Here is a 23,166-nt window from a genome sequence, read left to right on the forward strand (position 1 = left end):
AACAAAAACCTTTGGGCAAGCAACACAATACTCCAAAAAACCCCCACAAGGGGACACCTCTGTTAAACCACTGATTTCTGACTCAGGACTGAGGACAAAGAAAACAGAAAAATTTAACAGTTGACTCTGAGACAGAGCTGCTGTTGAAGCAGGAAAAATTTTGATTGGTTTTGAGTTGAAGTCAACTGTAACGGGCCCCCCGCCCACTAAACATTCAGCTCATCCAATGAATTATTTCTTCCTCATTTCTCGGTGGAAGAACTTTGTTGAGTGCGTCTTCGGCTTTAATAACTAAAAGACATTTTTCTTTACCCTTTTTGTTTTCTATCTCACATTATAGGAGTTTGAAGAACAGGGTTCAGTTTTGTTGAAGCTCGCATTAACCAGATGTACAACGCACTCCAACTCTTCTTGTTTCTTTGCTCCGATAAATGAAAAATAAATTTTTATCACTTCTACATTTGAACTAAAAAGGTTGAAAGTGATTTTGTTGTAAATTTTCCCAAAAGGAAACCTGTACAGGAGACATTTTCCACTGTCTTCTCCTCAAAGCCTCAAAACAATGTTAGTTAATGGCTTCATGTTCTCTATTTTTCCAGGACTAACAGCTGAGACACAATCTCTCCTGATGAAGATGAAGTCAGGGGAACAAAGGCAATCTGTCACACTCTCATGCATCTTTCAACGATCAAGTGGTGCTGATTTATGGTCAACATCATTCGACCTTCGGGCCCTCAGTTTATCTCGGGAGACAGGAAAAGGGGCTCAGCTGAACACATTCCTGATAATCGCTAAAAACCCCAAACATCGCCTACACAATGAATGACCAAAAACGACCAAACCCGGCAGCACACCCCTTTCTACACCCCTTTAGAAAACAGGATACAAATTAGAAGAGGCTGAAAAAAACCCTAAACCAGATAGTGACACTCTTCAAAGAGGGGGGAAGGGGTTTATTCAAACCACAGCTTCATATAAAATGGTTCTGCTAATTCCGTTTTATCAAGTCACTGGGGTTACAGCTGAAATGAAAACTGTGGGAGGTTTCACATGAGCCAAATCCCCTCAATGAAAAACCCAACTGAAGGTTCACACACAAAACACCAGGGACACAACAGAATCATTCTACATCTAAAATAAGTACAAGGAAGCTATTTTTTCTGCATTAAGGTTATTTTACAATGTTCTTTCTTTAGTTTTTTAGATTGTTTAATAATTGGGATATATATTCATGTTTTCATGATCAGTGGCGACCTGTGCAAGTCGCTTTTCCTATCAGACATCAATAAAAAATTATGTAACCCAGAGGAAACACGCCCCTCTTAAAAATGATCATCAGAACCGCATGAAAGTTTTGGGATCTACACATAAAAATAAAACAGAACTTTGCACCGACATCAAGACCCACATACATAAAATCCACAGAAATACAAAAATCTAAAAAATCGAAAATGGCAAAAACACACATTACAGATGGAAAAAAAATTTCTTTTTTACTGACCAAAAGGGCACTATTCAGATTTTCCTCTGATCTGAGAGCCAGGGGTTCTGTCCTTATTAAGGACTGAAGTCTGACAAATCCTTTTCCTGTTTTTGCTAGGATTCTTAACAATTCATTTTTTTTGAAATCCGTCTTAAAAATTCTTTGACCTTTTAATCCTCACCAGCTCGATTTCTCCCCCTTCATAATCACACTGTCAAAAACCGGGTATTAAATGAACACAATTACTTTCCCTGCTCGTCCAGCTCACATCAGATGCAGTTCCTACTCTGGCTAGCTCACTCTCGGGCCAATCAAACTGTGGTACACTGACATCCCCTGCAAGCGACCATGGTGCCTAAACTCAATATCGTTTTGGTTTGAAGAACAGTCTGGAAACATTACTTTATGCGCAGGACAGCAGAAGTGATTCTGAAGGCCCCCATTAATTTTTTTTGAGCCTAAAACAAATGAAGCTTAAAGTGTTTGGGATTAAGAGCTTTGATAAAAAAAAACACACTTGGGAGCGCAAAAACCAGCGAAACGCTAGGAAGGGGGGGAAAAAGAGTCCTTTAGGATTTTTTCAATAGGTATTCTGGAAAAATAATTAAGTCATCAAACCACTGTCCCTCGTCTGCAGCGCGCACCCGAATTTGTTTATGGTGATCAATGGGGACTTAAAACCCGTCACCTTGGGACAAACACTCACAAATTCCCCCTGTATGTTGATTGTCATTGGATCGCTGGTCTGGACCCAGCTGGATCGGGATCGCTGTATAAAAATCCCTTCAATCTAAAAGTACAACTGCCCTACCCCCACTAGCAGGTCTGATCACAACCTTGTCTGCTCACCCCAAATTATCCCGCTTCCCCAACGGCAGTCTGTGCCCAAAAAGGACTGTAAGGAGGGGGACACAGGAGGCCCTGCGGGGACTGCTTTGAGCCCCACCGACGGGGGGCCCCCCTCTGTCGCCTCAGGGGGAAAACATCCAGCATGGCGGACTGATCACAAATATATAAAATTTCGTGAGGATTGCTAAACGACAAAATGAGGCTTTCAGTCGGAGACAAGGAGGAGCTAAGGGAAAGGGTACAGCATCAATGCAGGAAAAGCTGAGGGGGTGGAAGGACTCCTACGGGTGTCGGATTTGAGGGTGAAGTGGTGTGAGGACCCAAGTGCGGGCCCTAAAAGATGGGGCCCAGGTTTCAAAAAAAAAGTATTTCATGAAAAAAAAAAAAACCCCAAAAAGGCGCTGCAGAAAAGCAGGTAAACCCAAAAAGACTAAAAATAAACTCCTCTCTATGGTTGATAAGATACGTTGCTCTAGATTCATTGTAGAGGTGATAGAACATCAACATCCTCACTATTTTAAATGGACACAGGGTCAAAAAACCAGGTCTAAAGTTGATGGAGAAATTCCAAAAAAAAAAAAAAAACCATTTGAAACGTTAAAAGACACTAGTCAGTGTGAGAATAAAAATGTTGTGTTATTGTGTAAAGTGTTTTCTCTACTCTCGATAGTATTAAACATTGGACAGTGGTGTGAATGCATTTCTATCTAACATAGAGCTCCGGGTTCAAATGTCATGTTCACATCAAAATGAATCAACTATCACGGGAAACTTAGAAAAATAGAAAAATGAGAAAGTTTTGTCCAAAAAAGGTTTCAGAAAATTTTCTTTTTTTTGTTTTTTCTTGTTGCTTGGACCTTGATGAACTCTTACTGCCTCCACAATCAGACAATAAGAAAACTGGCCGATTCAAAATGCTGCTGCACCAAAAAGAAAGAGAACACAATACTCCAAAATTTTACATCTTTCCACTGGGTTCAGTTCATCAAAAGTGAATTAGGGCCTTACTTGTTGTTTTGTAAGTCTCCAGGGTGGATGCTAACTATTAACCCTTTGGATTGTGGGCCAAAGAATAGTTTAATGACTTGGGCAGTGTCAGAGTGGGGGTTAGTCCTGGTTGGAGCTGAAACTAAAGCCCCCAAAGTCAGATCACCCCCTTTTTAGAGCTGTTGGCCAAAAAACTAGTCTCCCCCCTACTGACTGATGACGACTGACGGCAGCTGTAAAACCAGCCCAAACCCAAACCACACAACCACCACAACTAACTGACACGACATCATTTCCCAAACAGTTCACGTCTGTCAACAGGGAAAAACGGGCTGGATTCTGGTTGTTCAGCTCGGGTAGGTACGTTTTTTTCTGAAAACAACCCCTGGAACAAAAAGACATTTTCAAAGCTTTACACTTTGGATTTTCTTGGAGCGGGAGTTCAATGTTGAACATTTGACACATTCTCCTTAAAAAGAGGACGAGTTCATCACAAGAACTTTTGCGACACTTTTTGCTCATACGAGTCTTTAAAAGGAGACATGTGCTGTGGGAAACAGGACGTAGATTAACAGGGGTTTCTCATCCTGGGTCACAGTTTGGGAAAGATGATATTACTGCCATCAGAGCTGAAGTGTTTTCATCAGGGGCATGTGTTTCTCTGTCCTGTAACTATTCATTTAAAAACTCGGGATCCCCTGGTACACAGGATCCGGGATCAGCTCCTCATTTCCTTCTATTTATCACTGATACAAAAGACCCCAACGGTGACAGCAAAACCCCCACCCCCTGGACGATGCAAAAACTGAACCAGGAGAAAAGGGGAGTCGACCTGGAGATCCCCTCTGCTGCAGTGACAACTCTGCTGTGAAACTACTGTGCCTGAGGCCTACGTAACGGGAAAACCCCAAAAACTCTGAACAAAAAGCCATTGGAGCAAAGAAAACACAATACTCCACAACACCACTAGAGGGAGCCACACTCTGTCCTTCTTCTATGGTTGGTTAGGATACAGTCTGCCTAATTCATTGTAGAGGTGATAGACATAAAACATCCTCAAAGGGGAGAGGGAAGTTTCAGGGAGGAGCTGACTGTTCTAAAACTATAGAAGAGGAGAAACTTCCCGTTCAACAGAGTTAAAAACAAACTAGAAAAACATTTCCTTACTCAAATGCTGTCTTTTGGACTTTTGGCTTTTTTCCGCTTCTTTTCATTCTCACGGGTAGCTACACTATACGGGAAAAATGATGTTAAATTAAAATTGAATGGAGAAAATGAGGATTGAAACATTTCTAACAGATATAACAAGTTATCTCTTCCTTTGGTGTCACCCAGAAAAACTCACTGCAGTCAAGACTAAAGATCCAGTTTAGAAGGAACCACTGTTACTTTTGTCCTACAACTACCCCTGAACTGGCAACGGGTGACTTTTTCTTTTTTTTGGTATCGACAATACCCGGAAAACTCCAGGTTCCTGATCCTCTTTGGGAATCAGGAGAAATAATGAAAAAATAGTGGATGGATGCGGTAAATGAAAAAAAGGAGGAAAACCCAAAATGGATCTGGAGATCCCCTCTGCTGCAGTGACAGCCTGCGTGTACTACTGGCTCTGAGGCCCCAGGACGGGAAAAAACACCAAAACTCGAAAAAAAACCTTGGGGAGCAAAACAACACAATACTCCACAAATCCACTAGAGGGAGCCACACTCTGTTCAACCACGATTTCTCATCATTGGACTGGGACAAAGAAAAAGGAAATAAGCAGTTGACACTGAGACAGAGCTGCTGTTGAACAGAGAAGAATTTGTTTGGTTAGTTGAAGTAAAGCTGTAACTGGCCCCGCCCACTCAACATCATCAGTCCCCCCAATGACATATTTTTCCTCATTCTACACTCTGGAAAAACATTGTTGATGTGCTGTCTGTCTGGCTTTTAATCCAAAGACTTTTGTTGGGTTTCCCCTCTTTTTGCTTTTTTATCTCACTTTATAGGTGATTTTAAAGAAGGATTCAATTTTTGTTGAAGCTGCTCTTTAAACCCCAGATAACAGACTCACTTCCCAACTTTTCTTGTTTCTTTGCTTGATAAATAAAATCTCTTTTCACATTTTTCTCATTGAACTGACAGAGTTGTACAGATGATTTTTTTGGGAAATGTCCCAGAGAAACAGTACAGGAACATTTTCCACTTCTTCTCCACTCAGCCTCAGGGACAATGTTAGTCTAAGGGTTTCATGTTCTCTATTTTTTCCCAGGACAACAGCGGAGACCAATTCCCCTAATGAAGAAGTCAGGGGAACGAAGGACAATCTTCACACTTTCATGCAACACAACAACTTCAGTTTATCCTGCATTTTACGGTACAGACATCATTCTGACCTTGGGGCCCTCAGTTTATTCTCTAAAAGGAGCAAAATCCGCAGTGCTAATTTTACATTCCTATAACATAAAAAAACAACAGATTCATAACTGAACTGACCATAAAAACCTACCCTGGCAGACACAGTCTTACTACGTCTCTAGAAACACAGTGATACAAAGTGTAAAAGAGGCGACAAAAACCTTAAAACCCGATATTGACCCTTAAAGGGAGGGAAGTGGTATTAAAAACCACAGCTTCATATCAGAGGATTCTGACAATTCCTTTTTTTTAAAATCAGAGCACTGTGGTTCAGCTGCTAATAAAAAACACTGGGGGAGGATTAAAATGAGCAAAAATCCACATCAGAAGAAACCAGCTACAGATGGTTTAAAATTAAGATTTCATCTCAGCTCAGAAAAAAACTTCCATCCATAAACTTTGGGTTCAGAGCTGGGGGTTGTACGGGGGAGGGAGGGCTAGCAAAGGGGGCATCTCGGGGAAGGGGTCACCCCAAAACACCATCAAGTCAACACAACACACCAGACGTGAAAAATAAACAGGGGGGTTCACAGTAAAGGAACTCCACCACCACGGGGCCAAGAACCCCCACTTTAGACACTCAGCTTCTAAAATACAAATAATCATCGGGGGAGCCCAAAAGGAAAAAAATCACCAGAGAAAAAATTTTCAACAAATTCATGTCGATGAATGACACGACAACTTTTCCCAAAAAACGACTTTTTTTGTGTGTGTGTGATCTTTTTTTTTTTTTTTTTTTTAAAAATATAATACAACAAAAAAATAGAAAAACAAAGATAAAACAATGTTTTATTTGTGTGTGTATGTGTGGCACAAATGTGCGTGTGAGACCTATAGGGTGTAACCTTTTTAATAATTTTTTTTTTACCAGTTAATACAATACAAATAAATATTTTACTTGTTTTTTAAAAATCATAGAAAGGGAATATAAGAACCATGAAGTAAAACAATGCTTCCATTAATAAGTATAAAAAAAGAAAGTAAAAATGATAAAAATAAAAAAAAAATGAAGACATATACAAATAAATGATAATTATAGTGATATAATTACTACGTGAAAAATAGGGGGGGGGTGGAGGGGGGGGAGGAAGAAGGGGAAAAATCTTCTAAGACACTGATTTATTTTCTTCTTTTTTATTCATTTATGGGGGTGTCCTGGCCCCTGCGCCCCAGGGGAAACCCAGCCTGGGGGCCCCCCCGCCCCCTCCAGCCCCTGTCCCCCGCCTCCCACCGGGGCTCCTGTGTTTTTTTGGTTTGTGTTTTTTTGTAGTTGCTGTTGTTGCATGTTTGTTTTTGTGAATAAATGTATGCATTAAAAACGGGACGGTGTGATGCTTAAAAAACAGATGAGGTTCCCAGTTTGCTGTTTGCATGTGAGTCGCCCACAGAAAGGGAGGGGCCCAGTACTGGGTCTGTATATTTAAACAATAAGTACAATAATGTGGAGCTACAGGTATGTTTTTGTAGTAAGACGAAAGAAAATTGATGTAATGAATTGATGCTTCTAGGGAATTGGCTCTCGGGCATCATGAGGACTGTTTTGTAAAGGAAAATGAGTAGTGCCCAAAATAGAAAGATTCTTTTGCAAGCTGTTGATTGAAGTTTTTCCCATTGAATGAGGGATAAGAAATTTTTTCCGTGAGTTATGTTTATTTGTGTTTGGACTTCCAGTTCATGAGGTATTTTCTTGCCGATGGTTGGCCACCAAAGGGATCTATTTTTTGAGTTGTCAGGTTAGACGCAGAGGGGGGGAGACAGGGGGATATGGCAACCCAAAAAACGGGAAGTGATTTGGTGCCCTCACCCCAGAATTGTTCAAACCCGTTGTGCAGTCCCAAATGCATAAAGGTGTGTCGGTTTGTTTTAAGGCATTTTGGGCAGATTTCTGATGTGGATCCCTTTTTTGCCAGTTTCGTCCTGGTAGTGAACCCTTAAAAGTATTTTAATTTTTTAAAATTTTGTAATTTGCATTTCTAGACAGGATTTAAATGTTTCTGCAGATGTGGTTCTAAAAGTCGCATCAGGAGCAAATGCCAATCTTTTCCCCATTTTTGATGAGGTATGGATAGAGTTTTCAGATTACAAAAAGATTTGTATATTCTTGAAAGGACTTTTTTTTTTGTATGGATTTTAAATCAGGTTAAAAATTGTGGCGGTAAATCTAAGCTAATGTTCGAATTGTTTTTTGCTGAATGATGATTTGGTTGATCTCCGATGCTGTATTCCTGGACCAAGTGGGGAAAAAGGGACCAGGTGTTTTTAAGGACATGTGTTCAAAGTGTGTTTACCCCCCCTTTTGTGACCATGGGCAAGGTAAAGTGTGTTTTTTTTATACTGAAAGTCGGGATTCAGAGGGGTGTGAATTTGGAAGGTGCCAATGATGAGTTGTTTTTGTGGAATTTCCCACCAGGCTGTCAAGCGATAAAGTTTAACTTTCTAAAACATTGATTCGTTTGATCGTTGACTGGGGAAAAAGGAGATCTGAATAGTTTTTTTGCAAGTTGCCTTTTCTATTCTAACTGTGCTGTTGACTGATGAAGGGGACCCTTTTTAGGAGTTTGAGTTGGTTTGCCAGGTATAATTATAAAGGTTTGTGCTGAAAGCCCGTGTGTCTTTGGGTTTCTGTAAAGTTTGATTTTGATATGGTGTTTTATTTTTTTCCGAAAATTTTGTTAAAATCTATCTAGTATTTAAACCATAAATGTGCTGGGTTGAGACGGAATCATTGTAATAGATAATTTATTTTAAAAAGACGTCATTTTAACATGCTATACGGCCAATAAAAAAGGGGTGTTGAGTTATCATGGAGGAGACTTCTGATCTGTTTTCAGTAATGGTGTTAATTTAGACTAACAACTCTGACAGCCGGGGGGAAGTTAATACCCATATAGTGAAGTGTTTTCTGCATATAGGAAGGGGAAATGCGGGGTTCCATCCCAGACATTCCCCTAAAAATTTTGTAAAACAGGGAGGGGGAGAGGTGGGCCCCTTCCCTAGTCCCCCGTGAATGTAAAAGGGGTTGTGAAGTTACCCATTGGGATAACAGTGCTGAAAATGCTTTATATAAATTTTTTATCCATTTAATAAAGATTCCCCAAGCCAAATTTAACATATTGATATAAAAAATGACCAGTTAACCCCCTGCAAATGCCTTTTGCATTTTGTGGTAAATGATGGTTTTGTACATGGCGTTGGGAGGAGTATCAATTATGTTATGGAGGAGTGTTGTTTTTAATGAAACTGTCTGGTCGGATGGATTATGGAGGGCTTATTTTTCTAGTCGTAGCAATGCTTTGGTGATAATTTTGAGTTGGCGTTTTTTTAGAAGTTTGGACGTTGTTGAGGGTAGGGGGGGTCTTTGCCGGGTTTGAGAACCACTGAAATTAGGGTGTTTCTTTGTTGGTAGAAATTTTGCGGTTTTTTTTTATTAAATAATAAGTCTTGTGAAGAGTGGGCGAGAAGGGGCCAAAAGGGCTTATAGAACCAGCGGGGAAGCCATCAGGCCCAGGTGATTTGTTGTTAGGCATGATTGGGAGGGGCAGGGGAAAAATTCTTCTGTATCAACGGATTTTGGTAGGGCAATTGATCGGGGAAAGTTTTTGGTTATGATACAAAAAAAAGGATTGACCTCATCTTGGCAGGGTTTTTTTCAGAATGAATATAGTTTTGTATAAAAGTCCTTAAAGATTTCATTGATTCCAGTTGCTTGTGTTGCTTCCTCTGATCCTTGATGACGGGGAAGGACGTTTTTTTATTTTGCTCTGATTAATTTGCTAATTTTTCCCAATTTTGTTGCATGGTGAAATTGTTCTTTGGGAGTTGTGTTTGAGAATTTTGGTTTCTTATTATTTTCATTAATTTTTTGTGATTTGTTTTTCTGACCCCACTCTGTAAATCTTCTGCTGGATTATTCATAATAAATTTTTCAAGGTGGTTATTTTTTTGTTCCATTTAGTTTCTTCTCCTTTTCCCTTTTTTTTGTTGTGAGTAAAAAAAGAAATGATAAACCCCCTTTTTAAAAATTGCTTTACATGTTTCCCATAGAAGTGAGGAGATGATTTTGGGGAATCATGTATTCGGGAAGGACCCCCACCCCTTTTTTTAATGAGCTTGTCGAAATCTGGAGCCGGGACGATGTGTTGAAGGCCATCTGGGGAAAATTTGGGGTTTTAACTGACCCTCCCATGTAAATTTTACTGGTGCGTGGTCACTGATGGTTATAGGATGAATTTTGGAATCTATAGGGGATTATTGAGTTACTAGAAAGGAAGGAGTCGATTCGGAAAAGACTGGTAACTGGTGAAAAGAAAAATATTGTTTGGGGGAGGGTGTTTTTTAACCCAACCATCCCCAAGCCCAAATATCATCAAAAACGTTTTATTGTGTCGGGGGATTGCCAGTTGCTTTAAATTGTGGTGTTATTCTGTCTAGGGGGGTTAATGATTTGTTAAAGCCCTCCTATTTTTAGGGGATATTTAGTTGGCTTAATGGGGGAAAAAGAATTATTGAAAAAGGATGGGTTTTATAAAATTTTGGACCAAAATATTGCCGATTTTTTTAGTGGTTTTTATTATTGTAAATTTATTAAATGAAACTCCTTCCGGGGTCATTTAAATGTGGAGTTGTGAATGAATGAATTTGGTTAGTATCAATATAGCTACTCTCTTTGCTTGTATTGTAGGGGGCTGAGAAATTTGGGTTAAATTGCGGGATAGTATTTGTTATAGTTGTTTGGAGAGATATTTCCTGTAAAAACATAGTCTGTTTTTAACTTAAAAATTGGTTAAATATTTTTTTTTTTCTTTCCCTGAAACCAATTTACTATTCCAAGTAACAAACTTTAGCTGAGGCAACATTAACATGGGGGGATATATATATTTTTTAAAACAGTTTAAAAAAACATCTCTATGAGGTGTGGTGTTGTAGAAACAAAAAATGCTTGAATTTGGATGATGGGCCGGGGGCGGGGGGTGTTGGGTGTTTTTGTCCAGCGGGGAACGCGGGGAAAGGTTGTTTTTGGGGTGGGTTCCCGGGGGAATTTAAGTTGTTTGATTAGAATCCTGATTGCTTTTCCCGGTTCTTCTGTGTGTGGTTCTGGAATGCCGGTAAAAATCGAATTGTCCCCCATCTGCGCATCGTAATCCAGATGGTTTCTTTGATGATTTTATTTCTGTGGTGACTGAAGGTTGGGGAGGTATGGGGAAATTGGGAAAACTCGTTGTTGTGGCTTGTTGAAGTGATTTTTTTTCATTGCGGTGGGTGTCGCGAATTAATTTCTTTAACCTCGGTGCAGCACGTTGTGTCGGGAATGAAGGGATGAAGTAGAGACGGAAGTGGTGGTTGGGGTGCGTGGGGTTTTTGGCTTTTTTAGAGCGTCCCCTTTGCAGTTTGGTTTTTAACAAAACGCAATTATGTCTTGGGGTTTTCCCGGGTCTGCGGTGGATCCTTTGTTAGTGAGAAATGGAAAAAAAAAAAGATGAAATGAAGTAAGTTTTGTAGCTCAGGTGTATCGCAGGGGTTTTAGCAGCAATTTCCCTTTGCGTGTATGCTGGTCTCCCCGAAGTTTTCGGTCACACGCCATCCCCGGTTTAAAAAAATTTTGTTTTTTTTTCCCCAGAGAAGTAACACATACAAGGGGACAGCAGCTAAAAAAGGCTCAGCGATCCACAGGCAAAGGATCCCAGATGCAAACCGGGTTCGAAGACAGACCCGGGAAAAAAACAGAAGAGGAGACAAAGCTAAAAACCCAAAAAGAGATTCCTATAAGCAAAAAACGCAGCGTATGGAAATAGTCAGCCAGGCAGTGTAGCCCCCTAGCAGGCTAGTAGGGGCCCCAACAAATCCTGTGGTAAATATTAAAAGATCCTTTTTCAGACAAATAACTGACAAATGATCATATTACATAAAAAACATTACATTGTGGGTTGGGAGTCTTTTGGGCTCAGGGTGGGGAAGCACGAGGGAAACAGAGTCACCAGGAGTGGCCTGTGAACAATAAGTTCCCCAGGACGGACTTTTATGAAAAAACCCACAAAACAACCGGTAACTAAAAACACAGATAGAAATCAGCGGGAAGAGAAATGTCTCTACCTGCAACAATCATGGGGGTGACAACCTGGGAAAAAGAGATGAATGAGCTCAGAGCAGGAAAGCTCAAACAAACAACTTCCTTTTTTTTAGAGACTCTGCAGCTCATTTGGGTGGAGACAGACCAATCAAAAGTACAGCAACAGTCCTGAATAGACAGAGGGGGGCATCCATCTGCTCCACACAGCCCAATACAATCACAAGTTTTACTGATGTTTCCCTCATTGGGTTCACACGGGGGGGTGATGGAAAGTCCCAAGAGGAGATAGAGATCTGACTCATGAAGCTCAGCCCCAAAACCCCTGCTCAACCCCCAGAGGACTGGACCCTGGTTTTGAAACCCCCATTAAAAAAGACCCCGATAATTTTTTGCAAAGTTGGAATCTATTTTTGATGCTGTGTCTTCTAGTGAACTGCTAATGTTTTTAGCCAGAGACTCTATAAATTTGACTGAAAATGGGGCCATACTGCCTTTTTCAATGACATTTTTTTCACAGCGGACACTTTTTCGATTACTGAATAGGATTTCAATAGTCAGCTGGCATAACAAACCTGCAGTTGTTAGCAGTCCCACAATGGGTTCTTTTTTTTTTTGTACCTGTGCTACCTCTGAAATTTTTGTGCCTTAAAGAAGTTGAACCCAAAAGATATCTGGGCCCGATGATTGGATCCATTTTTTTTTTTTTCTAAAACCGACCCTGACTTTAATTTCGAGCCCCAAAATTGTGTTTTTTAAACCCAAGCCTAAAAATAAAGAAACTTCCAGATGGGGTTTAAATCTGTGTTTATCCCTCCCCTTGAAAAGGAAGCGAAAACCCGCTTGTGAATAATTACGGCCATTTCAAAATTATCATTTCGCAAAAATATTAAGAAATGGCTGGGACAATAAGGAATTTTTAGATTTAAACAACATTTTAAACCCCCCTTTATTTAGGGGTTAGGAACACACGTACTGCCATGCTGCCCTAAAAGTTTAATGATGTGTCCCAGGCATGGATCCAAAAAGGTTTGTTTGCTTGTTCATTGATCCGTCCGAGGCGTTTGACACTGTGGACCACAGTTCCTTTACAACTCTCGTAAGAATGGAATCTCTGAACAACCACTGCTTGGTTTGCAGTTACTTGACACGTAGAATAAAGTTTTTAGATGGGGGTTTGCTCCAGTTTCTGAGGTCACAGAAGGGGTAACCCCAAGGACGTCTTAGGACCCATCTGTTTTGGAGCAAAGACAACGCAATACTCTATAAAAATCCACAAGGGGGGGCCCACTCTTATTCTTCTATGGGTTTGGTTTTGGATCAGTCGCTCTAGATTCATTGTAGAGGTGATAAACATCAACATCCCAAAGAGGAGATGAGAGATTCAGGGAGGGGCTAGCTTTACGAAATATAGAAGAGAGAGAAACTTCCCAATTTACAGACTTTAAAACACAAAAACCCAAAAAATTTCCCCTTTTTCAACATGCTGTCGTTGGACTATTGGCGTTTTTCTGCTCTTTTCATTCTCACAGGTATCTACCTATACAGGAAAAAATTTTGTTAAATTAAATTGAATGGATGAAAATAGGATTGAAAATTTCTAATATGTTTAACAAGTTATCTTTTCCTTTTAGGTGTATCATGAACAACTCACTGCGTCAAGACGAAGAGTCCGTTTAGAAGGACCACGTTACTCTTTCCCCCGTAAATACCCAAAGGAGGTGTTAATGTAACTTCTTCTGGTATCGACTATCCAGGGGAAACCTCCAGAGTTTCCCGATCTCTCATCTGGAATCAGAAAAATAATTTAAAATCAGTCGATGGACGTCTGAAATTAAGAAAGGAAAACGGAAAGGGGATCTGGGGACTCCTCTGCTGCTGACAGACTCTGCTGTGTACTACTGTGCTCAGGCCCACAGTACAGGAAACACCAAAAAACGAAAAAAAACCTTTGGGCAAAACAACACAATACTCCACAACATCCACTAGAGGGACCCGCAGCAAAAACCCTTTTTGAGCTCGAAAGACCACCAGATTCTGTAAATATATTCGATATGATCCCCCTCAGGGTGCCCCATCCAGGTTAGCACAAAATGCCGCTCATTTTAATAAGGGGCTATTTTCCGTGCGTCAGGGGGGTTATTGGCTATCAAATTTGTAAAATAATAATATCAAAATAATAAATTTCTATAAAAATATTAATAGGGGTTTTATTAACTTAAATCCACCTCAGGGCACCAGACAGACAAAATTTATCAAGAATCAGTCCCCTAAAGGGGTATGCTAACTATTTAAAACGGGAAACCCGTTTAATCATTAAAATTAAAAATCCAAACAAAAGGGACCCCCATTAAAGTAAAAACCGAAGATTTAAGGTTTACAGCGTAGAGGTTGGGAAGTTTTACTCTTAACATGTTCATGTTTACCCAGTCACTTAGCTGCAAGATAACGCGTGATGACAATTAGTCTCATTCCCCAGATGTAATGTGGACAGATAAAACCATCATTTCTCTTCTTCATTTTATCCCTGTTACCTGGGCGCAATAACGTTACAATTTTTCAATACATCAGGTTGTTGTCCTGAAGAAAAGTTGCTGATTCCGACTGTGTTTGAGCTAAAAATCCCTTCTTTTGTGATTAAACTCTGGGAAAATGCATTAGGCCGTAACGCTCTTCTAGTGATTTGGGCTCCAAAACTCAAAAAGGTTTCAAAAAAAGACACGGATTCTTTCCTGAAACAGCTGATTGGCCGTGGGCGGAGCCCTTTTTTTTGGATTCAGATAATCCCGAAAATTATTTTCGGACAGTACAAAATCCCCCGAAGTTTAAACAAAAGTCTGCAGTATTAAAAAAAAAAAAAAAAAAAAACTTTCGGCCATTCATTCATTTTTGCAGTTTCAATACCTCGTATTTTACTCTCCCCCCAAAAAGAAGTGTCTCGTTATAAACTCAAAAATTTCCCCAAAGTCGTCTCTTGATCCCTTTTAATTTATTTCAAAAAGAAAAAGTCATTTAGGGGGCGCATTTCAACACAAATTTCCCCTTCCATTTTTCAAGTCCATGCGTCGGCCCCCACATTACGTCTCCATAATGAAGGAAACCACAGCTCGTCATTGGCTACTGTCTGGGGAAAACTTTATTTTGGTTGTTTGTAACCCTTATGTCCAGTTTTCCTTTTCTACCCCGTGGGGGAAAAAATTGTGCAGTGTCAACTTTCAGCTTTGACCAAAAAAAATCCTGTGAGAGCTGGTTTGAATGAAGCTGGTAATTTATTGTAACATAAAAACACAGAAAATAAAATGCATTGTTTGCATCAGTTAATAACTGGCAGGACCAACACAGCCAAACTAATTGTAGGTCTCCCGCAGCTTTACGCGCTGTAAACAGGGTTTACAGCCTTTAAAAAAAAATAAATTGCCTTAATCGGGCTACAACAGAGAACTTAAGTGCTTTTAAACACTTACTTCCCCATTAAAAAAGGAGTTCTCATTATCCCATTGAGACCTCAGGGATTTTTTTCCCCCATGTGTACATGAATGAAGTTTTCAGTTAGATGATGGTGTGTTTTATGCTCCACCCCCACCGAGCTGGCGGGCCCCGGAACCCAAAAAAACCCAAGAAAGCTGATCGCAGAAGAAAAGATAAACAGAGCGGCTAGAAGAACCGTCTGAGGGATAGCCCGGATCTTACCTGCAAACCCAAAATTTGCACGAACATTTCTACGAGATTTAAAAAAGTCTATTTTCCGTTGGGTTTTTGTTTGAATGTCGGTCTGCTAATAACGACCTTTTGGTTTTTTATACATGTAATAGGTCAAACCCAAAAAATAGCGAAAACGTGGATTTAACCCCCTAAAAGACACTATCGCCCCCCCGTGGGAGGAGGGGGACAAATTCCCAATAGTTTTTTTCGATTTTTTCCGCTGCATTAAAGGACTGTACAAGGACTTGTCAGAAAGTTTACTTTGAGCAGGCCCCGATTAAGCTTGATGAAACCACTGCGACGGTTTCCCCTGGGGGCCTCCCCCACTGAGCATGATGGGGGGCCATTCAAACAGTGGCACCATCACCCCTGTAGCGGGTACACCCTCACAAAGACAAAGACATAGCAAACAATGGAATTCAAATAAAATTAAATGTGGGTCCTACACAAATAACATGGTCAACACATGCTAGCCATCGTAGCCAGTGATAGAGGCTGCCCATCGCCCCCCCGGAGGGAACATAAAAATAAGAAACTTTCATCACGCACATAGGTTATCTGAACGAAAAAAAATAACTAGAAAAAAGTAGTGATGAACCACCCCCTTGGGGGAAAGGTCCACCGGACGATCCCTGGAAGTCCAACCCCGAAGGAGAGAAGGACGATTTAGGGAGAAAGGGGTGACATTTAAGAGTCAGTTTAGAAGGCGCCCTGTTATCTGTCCACAGATACTCCCCGACCTGCTGAAGGGTCTGTTACTCCTTCTGGTATCAACACATTTTTTGTGGAGTCTCCCCTGCTGCAGGACAGACTCGATCTTACGTGGGGTTAGGCCCCAGTGACAGGAAACCCCGATGGGAACAACAACACCAGTACACACTGACAAGCTGCTGGAAGCCTTTTTATCTCCCCCTAAGGGCGACATTATCAAGTAGGCGGTGCATCTTTTGCACGGGGTTTTAACCATTTTTGGGCAATAAAACTGTGCTGTGAAGAGAACAATTGTCAGACGAATGTTTTAACATCACAGTTTCTCCTGTTGATTTAAAAAACCTTGTTTACAGATGGAACATTGGTGTGATTTTTCTTGCTGCTCTTTCTTGGTAAATAGAAAGCTCAACATGTTTCCTCTTCACACCTTGAACACATTTGGTGGATTGTTGCCCCTTTAATCAATCATTTTTTATTTATTCTCTCTTCCTCTGCATGTTCGTTCTTTCCCCCAAATGTAAAGGAGAAGACAAAGTGATCCCAGCACCAGGGGAGTATTGCTACAAAAGGGGAAAAACCTCACACCAACTGTACCTTTGAGCAAAAATGGGGGGAAAAACCCTATTTGTTCTGGTACAAACCGATCGTAAAAAAAGGCCCCGAAAATTTTCCTTAGTCGGTTATACAGGTCAAGGGAAAAACCCGCAATGATTTTAGGGAGGATTTTCACCACACTGGATTCCACCAACAAATCAGTTCCTTAAGATCCAAAAATTCAAATGTCTGATCTGCGTGTACTACTGTGCCCTGAGCCCACAGTGACAGGGAAAACCCAAAACTCTGAACAAAAACCTTTGGGGCAAAAACAAACAATACTCCCAACACCCACTAGAGGGGCCACACTCTGTTCAACCATGATTTTTGACTATTGGACTGAGGACAAAGACAACAGAGAAATAAGCATTGCTCTGAGGCAAGCTGCTGTTGCAGCAGGAAGAATTTGATTGGTTGGTTGAAGTCAAGCTGTAACTGGCCCCCCCCCTCAACATCATCACTCATCCAATGACATTATTTCTTCCCATTCTATTGGGGGAAGAAATTTTGATGTGCGTCTGTCTGGGTTTTTTAACTCCAAAGACATGTTGCTTTACCCTTTTTGCTTCTATCTCACATTTAAAAGGTGAGTTTAAGAAAAGGGATTCAAGTTTTTGTTTAAGCTGCTGCATTAACCAGATATACAGACGCACTTCCAAAAATTTCTTTTTTCTTTGCTCTATAAAAAGAAAAAAATCTTTTCATCATCTTCTACATTGAACTGACAGAGTTGACAGTGATTTTTTTGTGTGGGCCACAGAGTAAAATTGTACAGGAGACAATTTCCAGTTTCTCTCCAGCCTCATGGGCAATGTTAGTCTAATGGCTTCTGTTCTTACTTTTTCCAGGACAAAAGCTGGAGACACAAACCCCCTGAACAGATGAAGTCAGTGGGAACAGAAGGACAATCTGTCACACTTTTATGAAAATCAACAGATGAAACAAAAAAGCTTTGTGGGACAGACACCCTTCGACCTTCAGGCTCCTCAGTTTATTCTCTATAAAAAAGCTAAAGATAATGTGGGGGGTGATATATTCCTGATAAACGCTATAAATCCCAAAAAACTCTACACAATGACTGCCAAAAAAGACCTAACCTTGGCAGCACAGCTCCTACTACTGTGTTCTAGAAACACAGGAAAACAAAGTGAAAGAGGCTGTACAAAAAAACCGAACCAGATTTGTGACTACCCCCAAAGAGGGGGGAAGTAGTATTCAAAAACCCCAAACTTTAATCAATGGATTTGTAATTCTTTTTAAAACCAAGTCACTGTGGTTTCACTGTAAAGAAAACAGTGGGAGGATTCACATGACAGCAAACCCACAATGACAAACCCAATGAAGGTTTACTACTTAACATCGGACACTAAACAGAAAAAATTTTACATTCAAACAAAAACCAAGGGGGTGCTGTTTCTGCTTTAAGGTTTTTGTATATTGGTCTTCCAGCCTTGTTATTTACATCCTCCGTTTAACTAAATTTTTAGGATATATTCTGATGATGACAAGATAAATGGGGAGTTTTGGGGTCGGGAAGGAATCCCTGTAAAAAACCTTTTGTCAAAATTTAAAAATGTGAATCATAAACTGTCTTCCGCTCCCGTGAAAACAGGATTTTTCCTAACAATGACCACCATCTGAGCTGTTGACCTACGGGCCTGGTGGGAATAAAACCTGTTTGGGTTAAGAAGGAAGGAGGAAACAAGATTTAGGAAAGGAAGCAGAGACTATGAATTTTTTGGGAATTTCATAAAAACAGAAGATGGAGAGGGGGGATCCCGAAGGAGGATTTGTGAAGAATTCACTGGGTAAGAGATTTTTCAGAAGGTGATGGTCTGAGGCTGAAATGAAAGGGTTTTATGTGAACATTGTGTGTGGTTTTTGCTCCCTGAGTAGAGTTAAAAGGGCAAGGAGAAAGGCAAGTTTTGGATCGTTAGAGGTTTGAGCAAGTTTTTCCCCGGGTAGAGAAGAACAGACTTTAATGGGCATAGGTGAAGGGGAAAAGTGGGGGTCTACGGATGGTGGTGTAGGAGACTCGGGGGAGAGGAAGATGAAAGAAGAAAAAGGGGACGAGGACAAAGAGGTGGAAGATGAGAGGTAAGGGGTGTGGTTTTTAGGGAGGGGGTTTAATCGACTCTGGGGCAGGGGGTGCTAAAATGCGGCGGGGGCAGGACACAGCGCTTACGCTCCATCGCGTTGTGTTTTATGTTGTTCACATAACTGGCCACCCAAAACTCTCACCATACATAATCATGTCAAACGGATTAGAAACAACCCTCAATGCTGTCCCCTTTTCCTGCCGACAGAGCTAACAGTCTGTAAACACAGCTGTAACAACCACCACTCACGTTTGTTAGCTCTCTCGGCCCATCAACACCCCCCCAGGTCCCCATTTTTGCAGGGACTTTAACCAAGCAAACCTGAATCTGTCCTCCAAATTTTACCCCGCATTTAAGTGCCAACCAAGGGGAAACACATTAATCATTTTCACAACATTAACAAGCATACAGAGCCCTCCACCCCACACCTAAATCAGTAACCCCTCTTGCTCCTTTCCCCGCATACTCCCCCTAGAAGAAGCTCCACCCCTGACTAAGACCATACCACATGGCCTGAAGAGACTTCTCCGCTCCCGGACTGTTTTGCGAACTGAGTGGGTATCTTTGAAACAGGGGCCTGGCTGCAAAACCACAGGGCGTCTATCCTACATCAAGTTCGCATGGGGGAAAGTCACAGTGGATAAACGCATCCGGAATTTCCCCAACCAGAAGCCCTGGATGCCAGCCGGGCAGGACCCCTCAGGGCCGCAAACCCCCCTTCGGTTGCGCGATACAGAACTGTAAAGGCTGCCCGAGCCAAACCCGAAAAGATGAATTACTAAAGCCAAACGGGGAAAACAAAACCAAAATAGAGGATCATCTCTCTAACCAAACCCCCGGCAGATTTGGGAGAGCATCCCGGAGATTACCATTTAGGGGCAGAAAACAGTCAGTGTACCAAGAGATCACTGGTGGAGAGCTGAACACCTTCTTCGCACCTTTAGTCCCCAAACCCCAAACAACAGCCACACGCCCAAAACCCCAACCTCACCACCTCCCCGGGTCCCCCTCGCTCACTTTTGCAGGTACGGGGGTTTAATCGGGATCCACAAAGTCAAGCCCAGGAAAGCTGCTGACTATCGTTTCCCGGGAAAAATACCAGAGTGGGGGGATAGTTCACAGGGCTTTACCACCATCTTCAAACTCTCCTTTGGTCCCCCCCATACCCAAACCCGCCTGAAAATCTGCACCATCATCCCCTCCCCAAGAAAACACCACATCCAACCTAAAGCACCCTCCCCTCGCACTGACACCCCCTCCCCCAAAGTGCCTGGAGCGGGTGGTCCTCAAGCATACCCAAACCGTCTCCCCCCTTCCTTTAATCCCCACCCGTTTGCCTACCGGCAAACAAATCAACCAAAGCGCCAAACCCGTTTCACACCGCGCTGAGCCCCCTTGGAACATCGGGGAAGCCCACGTCGGGTCTCTTCATAAACAGCTCACCTTCGTCTATATCCCTGAATCCTGGTTAACAAATGTCTACCTTGGCTTTCCCCCCCCATCCCCACTGGATAAAGGACTTCCTTTCAACCGGGCCCCAAAAAGTCAAAATTGGTTCACTTTACCCCACCCCAACACTCGCAGGGCCCCCCCAGGGGTGTGTGCTGAGATCCCTCCTCTATAACCCTTTAACCTCCCACGTAGACCCGGGCCCCCAGCAGCAACACCCCTTGGAAGTTTGGATGACAACTGTGGGGAGGCTGATCTCAGGGGGAGACGATCAGCCTACAGAAAGAATTGTGCACTGTCCCCGTGGTGTGCAGCAAACACCCGGCTTGAAAAACCCGAAGACTAAGGAGTCATCCGGACTTCGGAAACCCAGGGCAGATCCCCCCCTCCCCTCACCCTCAATGGGGGTTAGTGGGAGAGGCGCACCTTTACCCTTTCCCGGGGGCCCCCCATCTCTGCTGACCCCTCCTGGTTGAACCAAGGCTACGACAAGAAAGGCCCAAAAGCATCGCACTACCCGAGGGAAGAAAACATCAAACCCCGAAGGTTGGTAACCTTTCCCTTCCCCTATCGAGAGCACTGACCTATGTACCCGGTTTTGGTTCTCCCCCTCACCCAGCAACCGAAAAGTCCAGGGGGTGGTAAGACAGCGCGAAGATCTGGGGCCCCCTCCATCCTCAAAGATATATATACATCTCGTGCCTCAGCAGAGCGCAGCCATCACCCGAGACAACCCCATCCCCCCACCACCTTTTGACCTCTGCCCTCTGGGAACGCTACGGTGACCAAGCCCGGACAAACGGCTCAAAAACAGTTTCTTTCCCAACCATCACCATCCGAATGACACATGCCTAGACCCCCAAAAATGCAAAAAAAAAAAACCCGGGAACTACCTCACATACTTTTTTTTGCAATAAATTTTTCCCTTGTCACGTGCAAATCCTCATGTGCAAAACGTGTAGAAATGGGCAAAACCTGTCCCTTTTTTTTTTTTATTTTTTTTTTTTTAATTTTAAATTTAATTTTTTTATTTATATTGGGTTTTATTTGTCTATTTGGGGGCCAAACGCCCATTGAAGCCCCCCTGTAATTTCGTTGTGCTACAGTACGTCTGTTGTACAATGACAATAAAAGCTTTCTATTCTATTCTATTCTATTCTATTCTATTCTATTCTATTCTATTCTGCTTCCAGATGACTAAAGTGATCAGGGAGACAGGTAGGAAGGTATGAGGTGTGTTATCTGGAAGGAAAACGACAACAAGGAGACTTGGTGGTGGAATGAGGAAGAGAAGGAGAATATTCAGGGGAAGAGGCTGGCTAGGAAGAAGAGGGACATTGAGAGGATGGAGGAAAGTAGGCAGGAATAACGAGAGATGCAGTGAGAGGTGAAGATAGAGGCGGCAAAGGCCAAACAGAGGGAGGACATGAATGAGAGGTTGGACAGTAAGGAAGGTCAGAAGGATTTGTACCAGTTGATGAGGCAGAGGGACAGAGATGGGAGGGATGTGGAACAAGTTAGAGTGATTAAAGATAGAGATGGAAATGTGTTGATGGGAGACAGGAGTATGAGGGGAAGATGGAAGGAGTTAGGATGGCTTTGAAGACGATGAAGAGTGGGAAGGTGGTTGGTCCTGATGACATACCTGTGGACGTATAGACATGTCCAGGAAAGAAGGGGTGGAGTTTATACCTGGTTTGTTTAAGAGGATCTTGGTGAGTGAGAGGAAGCCTGAGGAATAGAGGAGGAGTGTTCTGGTGATGATGAACTACAGAGTTATGAAGCTGATGAGCCGTACAACGAAGATGTGGGAAAGAGTAGTGGAAGCTAGGCTAAGGGGAGATGTTAGCATTTGTGAGCAGCAGTATGGTTTGATACTGAGAAAGAGCAGATGTGATATTTACCTTGAGAATGCTGATGTAGAAGTAGAGAGAAGGGCAGAAGGAGCTGCATTGTGTCTTTATAGATCTAGAGAAAACGTCTGACTGAATGGTCTATCTTCAACATATCTCTGAGATCTCCTACTATCACATGTCCCATTAAGGTCACTCAGGTCTTCTGGTTGTCCCAAGAACAAGGTTGAAGCTCAGAGGAGATCATTCTTTCTCTGCTGCAGCCCTCAAACTCTGGACCAGTTTCCCTCTGTAGGCTGTCCCAGACACTGCCTGGTTTAAATCCCTTCTTTAAACTCATTTTGATTCTTTGGTCTTTAATTCAGTTTGAGAGCTGCTCTTTCTGACTTTTTATTGTGTTTTTATCTGATGCTTTTAATTCGGCATTTTGTTCTTTCTTTTCTAGCTCTTGTCAAAGCTTCTGGAAGCCACTTTTTCACATTGTTGAACTCACCTTTTTATCTCCACTAGAGGGCGACATCATCAAGTAGGCGGTGCACTACTTGTGCACTGGGTTCAACCATTGTGTTAATAATAACTGCTGCTGTGAAGAGAACAATTGTCAGACTGAATGTTGAACATCAGCTAGTTTCTCCTGTTGATTTAAAACTTTGTTGTACAGATGGAACATTGGCTGTGGATTATTCTTGCTGCTCTTTTCTTTGGTAAGATAGAAAGCTCAACATGTTTCCTCTCCACACACTTGAACACATTTAAAGCTGCTGATTGTTGTCCTTGAATCAATCATCTTTATTGATTCATCTCTTCCTGTGCATGTTCTGTTCTTCCCCAGAGTGTAAAGGAGAAGACAAAGTGATGCAGACACCAGGAGATGTCATTGCTACTGAAGGAGATACTCTCACACTCAGCTGTACTTTTGAGGCCAGTGGAGGAACCGACTATTTGTTCTGGTACAAACAAGATCAAAGCGGCATC

The sequence above is a fragment of the Mugil cephalus genome, chromosome 7 (assembly GCF_022458985.1).
Source record: "Mugil cephalus isolate CIBA_MC_2020 chromosome 7, CIBA_Mcephalus_1.1, whole genome shotgun sequence".
NCBI lineage: Eukaryota > Metazoa > Chordata > Actinopteri > Mugiliformes > Mugilidae > Mugil > Mugil cephalus.